Below are 14,525 nucleotides of genomic sequence, written 5' to 3'. Positions count from 1 at the left end.
CTATTTTTCTTATCCTGCCCAGTATGAGGCACTCGTCTGCCTGCAGGTCCCACCAGCATAAGATGATGCGGTACCTTTAACTTTGGCGGACTCTCCCTTCTGGGGGCGTGGTGGAGACAGAGAAGAGGTTGTAGGCTGGTTTTATTTATTTATTTATTTATTATTATTTTTTTTTAAATACCAAAAAAAAAAACCCACAAACAATCTAACTTTTGATCATTCCGTTCTACATATATAATCAGTAATACAATATCATCACATGGTGGTATATTCATCATCATGATCATTTCTTGGAACATTTGCGTCTATTCAGAAAAAGAAATAAAAAGAAAACAAAAAAAATTCATACATACCATACCCCCACCCTTCCCCCCCTCACCGATCACCAGCATTTCACTCTAAATTTATTTTAACATTTGTTCCCCCTATTATTCATCTTTATTCCATATGTTTTACTCGTTTGTTGATAAGGTAGATAAAAGGAGCATCAGACACAAGGTTTTCACAATCACACAGTCACATTGTGAAAGCTATATCATTATACAATCATCTTCAAGAAACCTGGCTACTGGAACACAGCTCCACATTTTCAGGCAGTTTCCTCCAGCCTCTCCACTACATCTTGACTAACAAGGTGATATCTATTTAATGCATAAGAATAACCTCCAGGATAACCTCTCATCTCTGTTTGGAAACTCTCAGCCATTGACATTTTATTTTGTCTCATTTCACTCTTCCCCCTTTTGGTCAAGAATGTTTTCTCAATCCCTTAATGGTGAGTCTCAGCTCATTCCAGGATTTCTGTCCCACGTTGCCACGAAGGTCCACACCCCTGGGAGTCGTGTCCCACGTAGACAGGGGGAGGGTGGTGAATTTGCTTGTTGTGTTGGCTGGAGAGAGAGGCCACATCTGAGCAACAAAAGAGGTTCTCTTGGGGGTGACTCTAAGGCCTAATTTTAAGTAGTTCTTGACTTATCCTTTGTGGGGTTAAGTTTCATATGAACAAGCCCCAAGATTGGGGGCTTGGTAGGCTGGTTTTAATGGCTTGAAATTACCAAACCCTGTGGTCTGAAGGAGGGATCCCGCCTGAATTGGGCCTCACAGCTCCCCTGGGGAAGGCACAAGTTCCAGACAAGGTCTCAAACAAGCTTGTTTCTGCCTGGGCCAAAACAAACTCAGCCTGGATAAGGCCACGGTCCCCAGGTTGGGTCCTTGATCCCTGTTCAGAGGAAGAAGAGTAATCCTCGTGTACATCCTGGGAGCATGTATGTCTAGCCAAGTCTCTCTAGTAGTTGCCTGAGGTACTGAACCAGGGAACTAGTCACAGCTCACTGTCCCAGGACTTGCCCTGTGTGTCACAGCTTATTGTCGTAGGAGGTGTCGAAGGCAACTCACTGAGCTCTCCTACAGAGATTTGTCAAAGATTTAGGATGTTAAATTTAAGTCCGGTAGTAACTACAAAGAAAATATTGGAGAATATGCAATCTCCTAGAGACAGTATAGGTTGCCAGAGATGGGAGTTTGGGGAGTTAGTACATAATGAGTATAGCTTTTCTGTTTGGGGAAATCAGAAATTTGTAGTATAATGAAAAGTAGCCAGGATACTACAACATAGTGAATGTGATTAATTCCACTGTAATTGTATGCTCAGGAGTAGTTGAAATGGGAAGTTTATTTTATATATTTTCTCACAGTTTCAAAAAAAAAGGCAGCTAAAGAGACAATGACAAAGGCAATACATGATCTTAAGGGATTTAACAGGGAGGAGAGAAGATTTAAAGGGACATTACTGGGACATATGGGTAAACTAGAATTATATACTGTAAGCTTTATATCAAGGTAAAGTTTCTTGAATTTGATATTGATCTTAAGGTGGTCACATAAGTGAATATCCTTATTCTTAGAAAATGTACATGGCAGTATTAAGTGTTCAAGGAGTATGATGTATACATTCTACACTCAAGTGTTCAGAAAACGGATTGACAGGGATAGAGAAGGAACGATTGATAGATAGCATGATGTGGCAAAATATTTAAATTAATGCAATCCGGCTTTCTGGAGAGATGGTGGTATGTTGAAGTTTTTATATGGGGCTTGTATTATTTCTGTAACTGTCCTGTAAGTTTGAAAGTATTTCAGAATTAAAAATTAACAAAAAGAAGAAACTAATCTTCCTCTCCTTTCTACACTAGCTGTGATTTAATAGCACTTGTTTTGACATAAAACTCTACTAAACTTCTTAAAATAACAGACTTAAAAGTCTAAGCTCCAAGGTCAGAGCCACTCCTGTCTTTTCTTCTTCCTAGCAGTTTAAAAGGATCTAATTTACTTAAATGCCATTTTGCCCAGCCTAAAATTCTTCCCATTTACAAAGGGCCTGCTCAGTATTAATTTTTTATAGTTACTTTGAGCAATTTTATATTATCCTTAAAGTATATATCCCATGAATGTTAATTTTCTTCTAAGTCAAGACAGAGATTCTTATACCTTTGTTAAGTACCTTCAAAACTATGCTTTCTCAAAAGAAAATGGATATACATCCAAATTTTAATTGAGAAAATGATACAGGAAAGAAAATCAGAACAAGGAAAGATGGGGTAAGAAAAAAAATTATGATGTAACTCTTTAGAATTCTGCATACACAAGATAGATATTTATAGTCACAAGGTGGAAATAAAAATAATAAACATATTTTGTAAAATTGAACTTGTTTCATAATATAATGTATAATCTTAATCTTTTTTCTGTATTATTTTACCATTCTCCTAACCCCAACCCCACCCTTACTTTAAATCGTGTTTCACTCAATCATCTTTTTTTTTTTGCATGCTGTACGGTGGGGGTCACGTTTCATTCTTTTTCCATGTGAGTATCCCCTTATTGCAGCACCACTTGTTGAATTTTTGGTTGGTTGGTTTTTCATTTGTTTGGGAAGTATATGGGCCAGGAATTGAACCTGGGTCTCCCACATGACAGGCGAGAATTCTACCACTAAACTACTCTTGCATCCTCATTCAATCTCCTTTTAAGCTTACTTTATAGGCAGGTGAGAACACTGAAGCAGTGACCCAGAACAGTCACACATACACACATACACATAGGTCACACGTACACTCACACGAATGTTTGCCCACAGAAGCAACCACAAGCTGAAATCCCTCCCCTGGCTTCATAAAGAAGAGAAAAAAAAAGTTGGGTTGCTATTCTTAGTTTTCATGATACGTATCTAATTAAAGCAAAATTTCTTGGATCGTTTTCATCATTAACTGAAATTCAGAGAAATTTCTTCCAAATTATTTGAGATCCTATATGATTTTTTGAAAAGCAGTTTATGGTAAGTGCAGTATGAGAATGATAGATCTATGTTGAACTATCAGAAACTAATCAGAAACTGATAGGTTGCCACTTCTACAATAACTTCACATCTCCTTTCTTGCTCATAGTTTATTCTCAGTGCCTAACCATAAACTTCTCTTAGGATATCTACACTGCAGTCTCTCAACCAATTGAGTCCGGCACTTTGATACATAGAAGTCCTTGAGGATCAAGGCAATTCCTTTGCAAATGTCAAGCTTAAGGAATCAAAGATGGAAAAAGTATAGTATCAACCATAATGAAAATGAATGAGAGCAAAGAAAGGGCTTTTGCATATATATAGTGTTTGAGAATGAAATATGAATGAATGAAAACTAAAAGGGCAGACATCTTCATTCCAGACGTCTCACAAGAGCTGTCCCAGACATTTGGGTTTGAGAACGGCATACTGAGTTAACTATGGCAAAATTGGTGGAATAAAGGCATTTTGTTCACATCCATAAAAATAACTAGAAGGAAAACTCTCCATTTCTAATTAAAAGGACAGCCACAACTATTGGTCAAACTGAGAGCTGACACTTCCCCTTTTAGACCTTGAAATCATGTATCTTTCCCACAAGTGACGAGTCTTAAAAGAAATATCCTTGCATTCTTGGTTAGAGTGATCTGATAAAAATAGCAAGGACAAGGCATGGGAGAAACAATATTTGCATAGAGACCCAGTTTCCTGTCCAGGAGGTGGAGCTGCGGACACACCAGGCCAGCCGTCTTTTGTATGAGCTGTGACCTAGGGTCTAGTTGAGGAGATCTAGGGGTGAAGTGGGATGGGGGAGGTGATGTTATTGGTAGCAATAGGCATAGAGCCTGTGATCTAATGGGCTTGTGTCAACTTCTGAAATCTGAGAGCTAAAGGCAAATGATTTCCTAGAGAGAGTAAAGGGAATAACAGATTTGGTGAAAGGGTATTTGAGATTAAATAAGGGGAAGTTCCCCAAGTAATCCGGTACCTAAGTGAAAAAAGGCCTCTCTCCAAAGGAATATAAGTAAAAGGCAGATGAAAAACATGAATCACTAAATAAATTTCCCCCAAACATTGCTTGGACAAATAGTTCGTTGTGATCTTTAAGAACTCTTCCTTTTTTTTCAAACGCTGAGGAAATGCAAAAATCCAGAGAAGAGTTAGACAACAAAATAAAATAGAACTCCCAGAGTTTAGGAAAGGAATAAAAATTAAAAATCAAAACTGTACAGAGAAAATCACATTAAAAGCAATAAAACTAACACAACTGAAAACCAGGATTCTAATAGGCTTGGGAAAATTACATAAAATAAAATTGAAAAATGGAAAATATATTAGGTTAAACCGTATGAAATTGTAATATGTGATCAGATTTGAACTACAAAAATGGCAATTTCAAATGGTTTAACCTACCAAAAGCGATGTTGGAGGAAATGATAGAATCAAAAGCTCAGGAAAAAATTCAGGGTGGTCTCAGACTTCTCGCAGCGGTTCTTAATGTCATAAGACAATAACGCTTTGTCTACATAGAGCAACCTAGCCTGGTTGTCCTTTAAAAATCAATGCGGTCCTATCCCGAGGGGGCGGCGCCGCGGGACTGTAGGGCCTGAGCCTCCCGAGGACCTCTGGGTCAGGGCTTTGAAAACAGCACAGTTACCTGTGCAACGCGCGCGGGAAGCCCTGTGCTGTTTCTCAGACCCCGAATTCCTCCTGACTCTGCAGGACTTTTGCCTTGGTTGGCACGCTCTAGGGGGTTGGCTTCCTGAGTGAAAAGGAAACGCGTGTCGCTCTGTTTTTGTGAATACATGGAATTGTCACATTTGCGGTCACCGACGGGTAGGTAAAACTGGTGTAACAGTCTTTCCTCGGTTTGGTTAAAGCGAAGTTGGGATCAGCTGCGGTTGGCACTGTATTATGGGTTAAATGACTTAGATGGCAAGAGCGTTTTTCACATTTTATCTGATGTGCGTGTGAGATACTGGTAGTGAACCTAGCTTAACAGGCAGGCGGTTGCCTACCACACATTTTATTTCCCAGTTAAGAAACCATGTCACATCTGGAGTACAAGACAGTGAGCATGACGTAGGGATACTTTTGAATGTTTTTAAATAATTGAAAAAGAAAACGGCTTAAAACTTAAGCATAACTGTAATTAGTGGGCAACGATTTGTGCTTACCTTACAATTCATGGTGTCCCAAAAGAGTACAAAATCAGTGGTTTGAGACCCAAAAGGGTAAACAAGTTAAGCTTTCCTCAGCCCTAGCTAACAAAGACTGAACCAGTTGTTCCTTTCTTTTAACAAATTTAAGCAGCTAAATATAAAGAGTAGTGTTAGTTTTTTTTTAAACATTTAATAATTTAGGAAAAGACTTAAAGACATAAAAACATCTGGGTGTAAATTGGTACTGTTCCCACACCCCAGCGATCAGTCACTGTTCAATTTTACACTAGTTTCTATCCTGAGGATAGCCAGAATCAGAACTTCTTTCCTTATCCTGGCTAGTGCAGACAACTTTATCTTCTTTTGCTGTAAAGTAAACCATCAAAAATACTTTATGGTGTCATAGTCATTCTACTATGAGTGCTCGACATGTCTAACTGTCCACATCCCACATTGCCAACTCAAGATTAAAATGACAATTTCTGTCTTGTTTAGCTACTAAAAAGGAAAGATTATGATATTTTTCAATCAGTAGGGAGTAATTTTCTTTTTCTAAAAATACACATACGTACATAGAAAAAAGTTAGAAGAATATCCACAAGGTTTTAACTTGAATTGTATGGAATATAATGGTTCTTTTTCCTTCCTTATAGGCATTTTCCAATTTTCTCCAATTTACATCTACTGCTTCTGTATTAATAAAAGAATATTAAATTTACAGTCTCTAATTTATCTGGAATCACAATCTGTTTTGGGTTTACTGAGTTAATTTTAAAACAGTGGTCTCTTTAGCAGCTACTTATCATTGCATTTTCTCAAAGTGCTTATCTACCCTTACTCTTACTAGAATTTAATTTAATTTAATTTATTTATTTTTTTTACATGGGCAGGCACCAGGAATCAAACCCGGGTCCTCGGGCTTGGCAGGCAAGCTTGCTTACCTGCTGAGCCACCGTGGCCCACCCTCTAGAATTTAATTTTAAAAACTTTATATGGTGATTACATAAGTGAAATCCTTGTTTGTAGGAAACGTGTTCACCGAGTATGATGTGTGCAACCTACTTTTAAATTTTAGATAGATGATAGAATTAAACGGCAAAGGTGGCAAAATGTTAACATTTTATATGAGTATCTAGAGGTGAGGGTATGCTCAGATTCTCTGTATGAATTACTCTTGGAGCTGTCCTGTAAATTTGAAATTATTTCAAAACAATAAGTTAAATTTAGTTTATCCTCCCAGAAAAAAGGAAAAAAAAAAGAATAAAGGCAAAATCCAGGTATTCTCAAGTGAACTCAGAATGACACACTCATGAGCCAATCTTTAAAAAGATAAAAAACTACCAGGTGATCCAACTTTGGAAATTTAACTTATAGATAATAGTAATTAGAAATAATTCCATTAGTATAAAAATAATATAATTAAAACGGAAAGGTCTCCTAATTTCCTCATGGTATAAATACCATCTAAAATTGATATGTACTCATGTCTATATTTTGAGGGGGATCTTGGCCTACGGCTTTTTTTTTTTAATAACTCTGGTGGTAAAAAAATATTTATCTGAAATTCTGCCATTCATTTTCACTTTTCCTAAAGTAGAATTTAAGTCTTTTTCAAAAACCTTTTGAAATAATTGTAGATTTACAGGAGGTTGTGAACATAGTTCAGGAGCGATTCCCTTAAATCCTTCACTCACTTTCTCCCAGTGGCTTCATGTTACATAGTTATAGTTCAATATCAAAACCAGGAATTTGACATTAGTACAATGTGTGTATCAATCCGTCTTTTTTTTTGAGCAGGACAAAGGGAGGCCGTACGTGTCCCACCCCACCCTTCAAACCCAGGGCAGCCTCGCTCATTTCTGTGATGGAGTGAGGTTCCCAGGCAGTTTCCACAAAGATTTGATTGACCCCTGACCACTGGCCCTCCTACCTTCTCTGAGTCATCTCAGGCCATGAACTTGAGAGCTGCATAACTGCTTAATACTAATGTAAAGAGGTTTTATTGTTGTTATTTCTTTGCAGTGTTTAAAAATGGGGATAAAATATTCATGACATGAAATTCACCATTTTAAAGTGTGCAACTCGGTGGTTTTTAGTATACTCACAGAGTAGTGTAACCAACCACCACTATCAAATTCTGGATCATTTTCATCACTCTAAAAAAAGAAACCCCAAATCCTCCCATTAGTAGTCATTCCTTTTCCCCCCTTTCCCCACTGCCTGGTAACCACTAATTTACTTTCTATCTCTATGGATTTGCCTATTATGGACATTTTGTATAAATGGAATCAATAAATGTGTGGCCTTTTACGTCTGGCTTCTTTCAGTTGACTTAATGATTTCAACATCCATACTGTAGCATATATAAGTTCTTCATTCCTTTTTATGGCTGAATCAATATCCTGCAGTTTAAAAAATAATCCTATAGTATACTGTACCATGTTTTGTTTATTCATTCATTAGGTGATAGACTTTTGGGTTGTTTTCACTCTGACTATTATGAATAATGCTGCTATGAACATTCATGTAAAGTTTTTGTATGAATACATTTTTTATTTTCTCTTGGGTGTATATGAAGTAAAAGGCTGGGTCATCCATTAAGTTTTTATTCTCTTTCTCTATTTTTTACTTCTAAATTTTAATTTGGTTCTTTTTTTTATCTTCTATTTCTTTGCTGGGATTTTCTATTTCTTTTCATAGTCTATTTTTTTGTGTGTGTATTTCAAGCATTTTTTTTTCAAGCATGCTCTTTTTTAAATTTTTTTTTTGTATGCTATACGTCAGGGTCACATTTCATTATTTTTCCATGTGAGTATCCTGTTATTGTAGCACCATTTGTTGAATTTTCTTTGTTTGATTGGTTTTTTGTTTGTTTGTTTTTTGGGAACTGCGTGGACTGAGAATCAAACCCGGGTCTCCCACATGGCAGATGAGAATTCTACTACAAAACTACCCTTCCACCCCCTCAAGTACACTCTTATTGTCCACTGAAGCATTTTCAGTTGGCTACTTTGAAATCCTTGTCAGATAATTCTAACATCAGTGTCATCTCTGTGTTGGTGGCTTTTGGTTGTCTTTTCTCATTCACTGGTCCTTGATATGGCAAGTTGTTTGTAATTGAAATCTGGACATTTTGGGATTATGTTATACGACTCTGGATCTTATTTAAATCTTGTGTTTTAGCTGACACCAGTAGAACCTCTGACACCACTCTGGTAGGTAAAAGTGGGTGCCACCTTCTTGCTACCAAGATGGAAGTCCAAGTTTTCCATTCTGGTTTCCTTGGGGTGACCTTGTTACTGCTAGACTGGGCTGAGAACTCAGGCTCTCCACTAGGCCTCTGCTGCTACTACCCTGGCTGGAAGGTGAAGGGACACGTTGTTATTGCTTTATTGTTTTTTATATGACCTCCACTGACACTGTTGGAAAGGCTAACCTTGTTACAACTGATCTAGGGTGAAAGTCCTTACACGACACAAGGCTGCCTCCGATACCACCCCAGTGGGAAGACAGAGGGGTACTTTGTTACAGCTGGGTGGTGGATGGAAGTCTAGGTACCCCATGACACTGTAGGGGTGGGAAGGGCTCCTGACCACCAGCTCCCCACTTGGCCTCTTCAGTCACCACTATGGCAAGGAATGGAGTGGGGAGTTTGTCATTATACCTGGCAAGGATGGATATCTAGGCTGGTGGGGGAAGGGTTGACACCAAAGTTTTTACTTTGGTATTTGGCTGGAATAGAGCAGCAATCATAAAAGAGTTTTGTTTTGCTAGGCTGCACCTTTCCTGATCCTTTAGCTAGAGAGAGCAGACTTTTCTTCAGGCTTCTTTTAACTGTGCTCATTGGTGTTTCTAGTTCGCTGGCTTCTTCAGCTCCAAATCTGGAATATAGGAGGCAAAAAAGAAAACTCAGGGAACTAACCACTGTGTTGCTCCTAAGGTCCCGAGGTCCCTAACCAGTTTCCCTTCTGTCTACCTTTCAGAGTCTTCTCATGCTTATTATATATATACATATCCCAAGGCTTTAGTTGTATTACAATGGAAAAATAGGGAAAAGTTTGTACATTCCATCTTTCCAAAACTAAGTCTAATATTTTTAATTTAAAATATCATGTATTGTGTGATTGCATTTTTCTAAGATTATTTCTATCTTTGCCTATATATTTAGCTAGAGAAAAGTTAACCAGGTTAAACATGATCATTTCTGGGTGGTAGAATTTCAAATAAACTTTTTTTATTTGTGTAGATTGCTTGAATTTTTAATAATCAGATTTATCATTTTTCAAAAACAGTAGAGTCATTCCTTTAAAAAAGTGTTGGGCAGGGAGAAGATTGGGAAATATTAATATCCCCAAAGACATTTTAACAACCTACAAAATCGTATTAGTCTCATTTCTAAGTGGTCATAATTAGCTTATAGTTCTCTTTTTTTGTCCACTAGTGTGATTTACTTCTCATCACCATATAGATATAGGGGAATGTCTGAGAAGGATAGTTTATTAGCTTAAGTGTGTGTGCCCTCAATATTCAAAATATAACTGAAACCTCTTTAGGGAAAAGTGAAAGGCTACATTGACATAAAAATAAATTATGATTGCAAATATACAGAATGCCACTGAATTGTTCACTTTAAAATAGTTAATTTTATCTTATATGAACAGCACTTTAATAAAAATATTAGGAGATATTGTCTTTATGAAATGATCCACCAAAGAGGTTAATTTGTAAGCTTTGCTTGTATCACATAGCTCTGGAGAGTTTTGCCATAAACCGTATGTGGGGAATCTGAGAGTGATCTTGTAGAGGGAAAATAAAGTTTACAGGACCTGTTAGCTATTTCTCCCTGCAAGTGTTAGCCCTCCTTCTGGAAAATGAGGTGAGTTCTTTGACACTTTTCCTGAGTATTCTGGAGGTCTCTAGGGATTAGTTAAGAGGGCTGCCTTTCACATTTTAAGCCCTGGTTTGAATCTAACAGGGGTCAGCCTTGTGACCCTAAATTGTTTGTGTGCAATGAGATTGTGATCTCTCTCCTGCCTTGAAGAAACACCTTTCACATTGAAATTGGCAGTAATTGGTTTCCCTGTTGACGGGCTTAGCTGAGAGACTCATGATTGAATGGGCAGTGAGAGCAGAAATTAATTACCCCAACTCAGCTCAACATGTTGACTGGAGGACACATTGAGCAGCTACCAGTTCTCCCTCTTCCAGGAGCATCCAACATGTACAGCAACTGGGTTGGCTCAGGAAGTGGGCCACAATTTATGCACTAAGAATCCTTTCCATATGTCTGGCCCAGTTCTATAAGGTAGCCCTGACACTAGCACCATGGACGCTGACACTAGGGAATTGCAAACTTTTTCTGTAAAGAGCTAGGAAAGTAAATACTTTAGGCTTTGCAGAATGTGTGATCGCTATTGCAATCACTCAGCTTTCTTTTGTAGCAAGAATGCAGCCGTAGACAAAGACGTAAGTGAATGAACTTGCCTATGTTCCAATAAAACTTTATAGACACAGAAATTTGAATTTCATATGATTTTCCCATGTCAAGAAATACTATTATTCTTTTGAATTTTCCCCCCAAACATCTAGAAGTGTGAAAAACAATCTTAGTTTGTGGTCAATAAAAAAATAAATAAATAAAATAAGCAGTGGGCTACAAATATGGCAACATATTCTCTCCAGGAATCTGGAGGTCTCTTGTGCATCATACCTGGCTAGCCACTAATTAGCAGTGGAAACCTGGGCACTGCCTTATTTTTGATGGGCCTTCCTTTCTTTATCAAGTATGTTTTAACAGAATGGGGAAGAACAGATTAATCAAAGTCCCTTTCACCTATAATACTAGATTTCCTGATGTTGTTTTAGGAACTTACGTCAAACCAAGCTATGTTATGTATGGGAAGGGAAAAAAAGTAGTGTCTTAATATTCTCAAGGTGAATCTTTGTCCTAATAAAAAGAACAATGTAACAAGCTCTTAATCTTGAACTCTTCCATAGCTAAACCAAAATTTGTAGCCTACTAATTACTTGAAGACTCATACCACTCTCTGTTTTTCTAGTGTTGTTCTTTTTCTTTGCTTTTTTAGAGGGGGGAGTATGATGCTGGAGTTTATTGGAAAACACATTTTTCTCCATCATAGATGTTATTTAAAAATACAAATGTTTTGTGTCATATTGGCAAGTATATTTTATAAGCACTTTGCTACTCAGATAAGGGCTACTAATCATTTCTACAGAAGAGCAGAAAAGAAAATCATAGAACAACTTATTCACCACATCGATATTTTTAAAAGGTGGAAGTATTTTTTTAACAGGTATGTAGATACCATTTATTTGGCCCATAAGTACAGTACAGTTGTGTTTGAGTTTTATAAACATCAAATATAAATAACCTAAAACTGTAACAATACACAAAAATTGGTTTCTGACACAGACATACCGGGCAGTACAAGCTGAAAACCCGAGTAAATTGACATTGTTTTACAGTAATATATACACTGCCAGTTAACATTTAAAAACAAGTTTCAATGTATAACACTTGATAGTTTTTTAAATGTTTCAGCCAGTTAAGAGTATGAAAATGGTTAATCGTAGGCTAAAAATAATTCTTCTAACCAAAAATAAAGGCATAATATTTATAACCAGGTATCAACTTTACTAAACCACAATACTTTAAAACTATTAAATCATTCCTAAGGGTATTTACATTAAAAGACAACATGCGGTGTGGTTTCATCTCATGACTGTTTATGCACACACTTTGTTCAAAGGGTTTAGAAATTATATTCCTACTTTTAATACAGCATACTGTAATGTTTCTAATAGTTCTAGCAAACTGAATGCTTTCAAAGAGAGGAGAATAGTTGTCAAGTCGTTGGTGTACATTTTTTTCCCTTTGGAACAAAGGACCTAACGAATAATCCAATCAGAAAGTTCTGTTCAGAGGCATTTCTGTTCAGTCTAATGCTATAACATCATCAAGTTCTTCTGTCTGTTCCGCACATGGCCTTTTTGCACTAACGTTCTCTTTCTCATCTTATTTCCTCTTGAGACTTCTCTCTTCTTCACTGATGTCAGCATTATTTGAAGGGCCTTATTCATTTGAATCAACCATAAGGACGTCTTCTTGTTCTTATGCTGTGGATGTGGAAGGCTGAGCTCTGTCATCACTGCCATTGGTTATACTTTTGGCAGCACCTTCTGCTTGTTTGTGCCCCACTTTTTCTGGAGCATCACCAGCAACCTCAAATTCAACATCCTTTCCCAGGTCTTCACTATGAAGATGTTGACCAATAACGTATATCCTGAAGAAAGTCATCTGCTTGAAGCCGGCCGCCATTTCTAATTCCAAATTCTGACAACTTCTTATGATCATTAGATTCTGTCTCTTCCACTTCTGAAGATATTAGGATTGTTCCTTTCCCATATTTGATTTGAGCATCTGGTGCTACCATTGCAAATTTTTCTTTTACTCTCTTATCTTGTAATGTGAGAACAGTCACTTTATGGATGCTCAGTTGTACAGTCACCTCTGGCTTGCTGGCCCAAACATAACCATTGGGGTTGGGAAGATCCAGTGTACAAGGTACAAGGAGCTTCTTGGGTTTGGTTGTTTATTTAAAAAAAAATCATTCTACATTGGTCTGTTTTTCCTGATGAAATCTTCAATCCTTCTAATCCTATCAACCCAGCAATCACTGCATTAGTAGCAGCAATAGCAGGAATAATATTTCCTGCCATTGATTTTATATCAGATCTGCTCTTCATATTCATACTGAAAATATGCATCCTGAGGTTTGCAGCAGACATGACAAAATCCATTGCAAACGGGTCATCCTTGTCCCATATGAGCTCACCTCCATCCCCTTTTTCTGCTAAATGAACTCTCAAAAGTCTCAATGCTCTTTGAAAACAGATACGCATAGCCGTTTACATCTAGAACCTGCTGGACTTTCAGACACAATTGGGGCTAATTTTGCTGATCTGATGCATTGGTCTCTTCACCTTGACTTTGTGCTTCAGCTCAGTCCAACAGAACTGGAGGTTTCCTTTTCCTCCAGAGTTCGTCCCTTGTCAACAGATACCTGATATCATCTTTTAAAAGTTTGTTAAAAAGTGTAACTGGATCACAGTTGATTTAACCCATTCCTTTGTGAAAATACGTTTGATGTCACCATCTTCATTATATGCTCTAGCTCTGGCTTCATCTTCCATTGGTTCCCAGGGTGCTTCAGAGTCAGCTCTGTCAGGAGATACTTCTTGATCAGCATTTTCTTCCTCAAACAGTCGATTGAACAAATACTTTTCTCCAACAATGCAGTGAATAGGTTCTGAAGGTGTGTTATGAATTGTGCAGCCAGGAAAAGTTTTGTGTTGGTTTAGGATGACATTCATAACACTACATCACACCCTTTTTAATAACCATTACTTGTCCAAGATAACCAGCAGTTTCACTCTCAATAAGAGAGACTCAGCTGCTGGACACATTCTATTTACATGGTTGTGGGCAGCTCTATTATCTAAAGTATTCATAACCAATCTAAGCTGTTGAAAAATTCCACATTATAGTCCGAATTCATGATGCTGTCATGGTAGGCTACTATATTAGCTTTCGGATAAAACTGCAGTACACTTTCTTTGGCAACTTGTGCCTTTGATCTTCCAGCATATTTCTTTTGAAATAAAAGCTGGCTGTTGAGGATTTTGATCTGGATCAATAGTATCCAGATCAATCAAATCGATGTGGGAGAAGCCAGTGACCGTGAAGTTCTTGAGGAGCTCTCAGCCAATCCCTCCCTGCCCACAACCGGAACCTGGCCCCCTGCCACCGCTTTGGCCGCTCCCGGGAAAGCCCCACCGACAGCACCACTGTGGAATGGAGAGCAGCAGCTGAGGCCGAGGAGGGAGAAATAAGCGGCTACAGAAGCGGGTGGGGGCAGGGCAGCCAAAAGGTGAAGGTATTTTAAGAGTAAATCCATTCATAAATTCCTATGTATTCCTCAGTGTTTCATTTTGTTCTCTTCTCCTTA

General features: G+C 37.7%; 1 pseudogene; it reads right to left on the bottom strand.

The window, feature by feature from the left end:
* Positions 1-12,451: 12,451 nt before the first annotated feature.
* On the bottom strand, positions 12,452-14,219 carry LOC143653073 (SUMO-activating enzyme subunit 2 pseudogene; annotated as a pseudogene).
* Positions 14,220-14,525: the final 306 nt, after the last annotated feature.

This window comes from Tamandua tetradactyla, chromosome 13, assembly GCF_023851605.1.
Source record: "Tamandua tetradactyla isolate mTamTet1 chromosome 13, mTamTet1.pri, whole genome shotgun sequence".
Classification (NCBI taxonomy): Eukaryota; Metazoa; Chordata; class Mammalia; order Pilosa; family Myrmecophagidae; genus Tamandua; species Tamandua tetradactyla.
This window is presented reverse-complemented; position numbering and strand designations above follow the sequence as displayed.